The sequence below is a fragment of the Kogia breviceps genome, chromosome 19 (genome assembly GCF_026419965.1).
Source record: "Kogia breviceps isolate mKogBre1 chromosome 19, mKogBre1 haplotype 1, whole genome shotgun sequence".
Lineage (NCBI taxonomy): Eukaryota > Metazoa > Chordata > Mammalia > Artiodactyla > Physeteridae > Kogia > Kogia breviceps.
This window is the reverse complement of record NC_081328.1, coordinates 4,808,534-4,814,057: the sequence shown is the minus strand read 5'-3', so window position 1 is coordinate 4,814,057 and position 5,524 is coordinate 4,808,534.

Below are 5,524 nucleotides of genomic sequence, written 5' to 3'. Positions count from 1 at the left end.
ATAGTGGGAATATGGAGAAATGTTGCCTTCTGGTGGAATTCAACATCTTCAGGGAGAAAAATCACCAGAACATCTCATTTCTTAGGTAAAATATCCAAGACCCCAGGCTGCAGTTCTACCACATTAGAGGGGTGGGGGGGGGAAACCTTACAAAGTCATTAGCTATTCAATGACATGTGTTGTGTGTCTTCTATGTGCTAAGTGGTATTGGTTACAAGAAAAGTGAGACATGGTCCCTGCCTCAAGGAACTACCAGGCATTTGAGAAGCGTCATGAGGATGAACATGAAAAGCAGAGGCCTCAGGTGGGCAATATCAGGTTGGGGGCAATTACAGCCCTCTTCAAATATTGAAATGCCGAGAAACCACAGTATCTTTCTTCTAGTCTGAACTGTTGAAAGATGGAGAGAGTTTCCTCATGAAAAAAAGTACGTTTTCCTCTCACCAGTCGGTCCTTCAACTTTTTTTCAGCTCACCTGTTACATCAAAGTCAAGATACCCTGTATGCATGACTTACAGAATTGTTAACTATAGTAATTTTCAAAGATTCAGAAAGGTACTGAAAAGAATTTAACAATTCACCATGTACCCAATCCCTAATTTATTCAGTGTGAACATTTTTGCAAATCTGCTTTAGATTTCATTAATGAAGAGGTACATTTTTATTTATTTTTTAATGGCATAGAGTTGACTTACAGTGTGTTAATTGCTGCTGTATAGCAAAGTGATTCAGTTATGCATATATATAATACATTCTTTTTCATACTCTTTCCCATTATGGTTTATTGAGTATAGCTCCCTGTGCTCTACAGTAGGACCTTATTGTTTATCCGTCCTGTATATAAGAGTTTGCATCTGCTGACTCCAAACTCCCAATCCCTCCCTCCCCTCCCCCTCCTCCCCCCCTGGCAACCACAAGTCTGTTCTTTACATCTGTGTGTCCTGTTCTGTTTCATAGATAAGTTCATTTGTGTCATATTTTTATATTCCACATATAAGCAATATCATATGGTATTTGCCTTTCTGTTTCTGACCTCATTTATTATGATAATCTCTAGGTGCATCCATCTTGCTGCAAATGGGATTATTTTATTCTTTTTTATGGCTGAGTAGTATTCCATTGTATATACACCACATCTTTATCCATTCATCTGTCGATGGACATTTAGGTTGTTTCCGTGTCTTGGGTATTGTGAATAGTGCTGCTATGAACATAGGGGTACATGTATCTTTTTGAATTAGAGTTTTCTCTGGATATATATATGACCAGGAGTGGGATTGCAGGATCATATGGCAAGTCTACTTTTAGTTTTTTGAGGCACCTCCATGCTCTTTTCCATCGTGGCTGTATGAAGAGGTAAAATTTTAAAGATACAGTTGAAGCTACCTTTGTCCCCGCCACCAATCCTATTCCCTTTTTTCCAGCTTCAGAGCTGGTACTGCAAACATCGACTGAAGTCGATGTCAGTCTTTCCCATCCATGTTTTTCTATATTTACTGAAAAGACACATCTGGGTTTTTCCTAAAACTTTTACCCTAAGTCACTTCCTTGCTCAGAACCCTTCATTGCTTCCCACCACCTTTCCCAGTGGTTCTCAAATCACAAGTTTCTGAATGCCCTTGGGAGTTTCAAAATTATATGAAGAGATTCCAGGGTTGTCCTTGAGGACTTTGCAATTTTCCAAGGTGTCTTGACCTTGGAACTGTTAACACTTGGGGCTGCACAGCTCCTAGTAGTGAGGACTGTCCTGTGCATCGTGGAGCGTTTAGCGGCACTGCTGGCCTCCCCTCGGTAGGTGCCAGTAGCAGCCACCCTCTCCCCAGGTGTAAAAAGCAAAACTGTTTCCAGACATTGCTGTATTAACCATATCTTTTACTTTCTGTCGTTCTGATGCTTTGTCATCTGGGGTCTTGCTTAACTCTAGCAGGATTGCTCCTTGCAGGGGTAGCCAATTCTTAGAGACGATAAACAACGCACCCACAAGTGTGCTTTTCAATGACAGCTCCACCAAACCAGAGCCCGTGCTCCGACTACCTCTTTTATGGAATTCCCACACTTCAGGCCACTATCCACCTGCTCTAAGCATTCCAGAACCAGGTACTAGACAACTAGGGACACCCCTTGCCCCAGAGCCCGCTGAAATGATTCACGCTAGCCAATTCTAAACCGGCCTCACCTGTTCCTTCCCATGGAAACCCCAATAAAGTCTCGTGTCCATGCTTCCCCCTTCCCCTTTTGGCTCATGGTTGACCCTGGTGCTTCCCTGAGTGGCCCTCCCAGCATGGCATGCCCCCTCCTCTGTGAGCAATAAACTATCGTTTCTTTTTTTAAAAAAATAATTTATTTTATTTATTTATCTTTGGCTGCGTTGGGTCTTCATTGCTGCTCACGGGCTTTCTCTAGTTGTGGCGAGCGGGGGCTACTCTTCATTGTGGTACGTGGGCTTCTCATCGCGGTGGCTTCTCTTGTTGCGGAGCATGGGCTCTAGGTGTGCGGGCTCAGTAGTTGTAGCACACTAGCTCAGTAGTTGTGGTGCGCAGGCTCAGTTGTTGTGGTGCACGGGCTTAGGTGCTCCGCGGCATGCGGGATCTTCCCAGACCAGGGCTCGAACCCGTGTCCCCTGCCTTAGCAGGTGGATTCTTAATCACTGCGCCACCAGGGAAGCCCCTAAACTATCTTTTCTATGGACGTTGTTTCCTGATCTGTCGGCCCTCTTGTACCTCAAATTTGCTATGAATATACTCAATTTTAAGCAATTCCCAAGTGTCTTCTGGTGCAAAATCACCCCAGTGTGAGAATGACTGGGTTAACTTGAAACCTGGGCATCTGTATTTTTAAAAAATTTTCCGGGTGATGTGAGAGTGACAGGTTTGGGGAACCCCCAACCTTTAGAGTGTGTGCACAAAGCTTTGAGTCTGGCACTCAAGGCTCCACACAGTCGGACCCCATCGAGCGTGAGTTCTTTCTCCTCTCCTGCATAACACTTCACAGCTCTAGTCCTCTTGTTCTGCGACCTGATCCTTTGCTGTGTGCTGACCCCTCTCACTTCCAGACCTTTGTTCCAAATGCAGAGACCCCAGCTTTTCAAATGAGCCATCAGACTTCTAATCTCATGTGTATTATTTTTAATAATAAATGGGTTTTTTTTAATCAAAGGACTTAACTCACCGTATCTTAATCTGGACACATCTGAAACTGCTAAAACACTACCCTCAGGCCATAATGCTTTACAAACCCTCATACAAATATGACGCAGTCATTGCAAATTTGTACTCTCGTAACACATGGCAAGGCACTTCTCACAGTTTAATTTCATATCCGTGTCTGTGGTATTTGATTCCTGTCTCTGGCGTTAGACTGAAGCCTTCACGAGGTCAAAGATCAAGTCTATTTTTGCATTACTTACCACCGTGTCTGGCAGTCAACATTCAGTAAATATAAACAAAAGAATTGATTAATTAACCAATTAATTAATCACTGCTTTGTTTTCTCAACGTGATTTCAGGCTCCTGCCGATTATTTCTTTGTTTCCATATTTCCTTCCAACCTTACGAATATAGTTATGTTTAAACAGCACATGTTGAAACAATAAATGTTAACTATTATCTAAACTACATTAGTGTTATCAGCCGTGCTTTACAGAGACTGAACTACAGATGCCAGCACTCATTTGTTTTATTTTGTAAATGGGCAGACTCCCATCGAACAACAGTGACAAAAACTCCCAACAGTTGCATTTGAAAAGAAATACGATGTTATTTATGGCAATTGTGTCGTTGCTTATCTAGAAAGGACAGGTTTAATTAAAATTGAGCATTGGTTCCTAAACCCAAAAACTATCCTCGCGTTTGACAAATGTCTGTGTTGCCAAGGCACTTCCAGAAATTGAAAGGAATTAGTAGAAAGTGTTCTCTGCTGTATTTATTTCTGTTTCCTACACGGAGATGCCCTGCAGCCTGAGGGGGAAAACGCAACATGTCTCCCCAGCTCCCTGTTTTTCCACCTCAGCACCTGCATTTCTTATTTAGAGGGGGGGGAAAAAAAACCCTCTGAAATGCTAGGCTTTCTTTCGTTCTGAGTGATGAATCTGCGCATGCTTAGAAAATACCGACTTGCCAGTTCACTGTGAGAATTCTCCCCCGCAGCTCCCACCCCGCCTGTGGGAACAGGTGGCACCGCTGTGCTCCTTGTAGACCTGGCACTGCTCAGAGGGGCTTCTGAGGACCCCGGGCAGGTGCCGTCAACAGGTTGATTCCCCAAAAGCCTTCCTACTGTTCCGTCCACCTCCATTGCTGTAACGCAGTTAAGACGTACTTGTTTCCCAAATTCTGAATATAATTTCTATCTAAAGGGCCTAAACACCTAAAATGAAATGCTGACTTATGAAGGTAGCCTACAGGCATTATAGGATGAGTCAGACCTCCTCTGGCGGAGAGTAAACGTGAGGTACCCTCACAGCCCTTGAGACTCAAGGGAATTTTTTGACCATAGTTTGTATAATAACTGCCAGCACCAAGGCCCCCCCCCAAAAAAAACCAAAACAAAACAAAATAAAACCTCTTTGATCTTTCTTAGATGGGCAAACCTTCGAACTTCCTTGAGAAAATAAATCTGCACTTGAAAACTGATATCCCAAGGTTGGAAAACAAAACCACTCTCGCTGGTTTCTCAAAACAGAAAAGCCTTGTGGGAAATGGCTCCAGGGGTGATGGCTATTACTAGAGCCATGATGAAAGCTGACGGCTTCTTCACCAGATGATCAGGGTCAGCTCAGGCCCGCCCAGGGGTCCCTGCTCTTTGTTTCTCTCCTGCTTTCTCTCCACAGACCCTTCCATCTCCACCTCTACCCCCAGCATCTCTTCCTCTTCTCACCCCCTGACACCATCCCATTTCAATCTCTTTGCCTTGTTTCTCGCTCCCTCTGCCTCCCCTCTGCCTCCCCCCTCCTCTTTTCTGAGCCCGGTGATGATCTTTTCCCCTCTTTTCCTCCTTCTTACCTCAGAGCTGTTTGCATCCCCGTTTAAGGTTTCAGTCTGCCTTAGATCCCTACAAAATGAGATGCACTAAAAACAGAGGCACAGGGGCACCTCAGAGCCAACGTAGAGGAATCCAGGGATTCATTCTCGGTCGTGATTTCAAGCCTTCTTCACCGCTAATCACGGCGTCTTAGACACCCGGGCATGAACGCACCACACACCACGTCGTGGGACCTGACCTGATATCTGAGCGTGGGACTTCCCAGGCTCCAGGAACCAAGGTGCGAGCACCCCGTCAGCCCACTAGTCTCCGAGGAGCCCCTCAGGCGCTGCAGTGGGAGTGGGCTTCTCCCATAGGGGGCACAGGGCTCACCCACGAAGAGACGAGTGACTAGCCAGGCAGAAATGGTAGCCCAGGCCCCCAGGTTTGGTTGAAGAACCAATGAGTTAAATGGGAAAAGAGCAGAAAGGGCAAGAAGGAAGGGTTCAAGCCCAGGCCAGTCCAACCCAGAGGAAGCGGGTCACGCATGCAGACCCTGCACCGATGA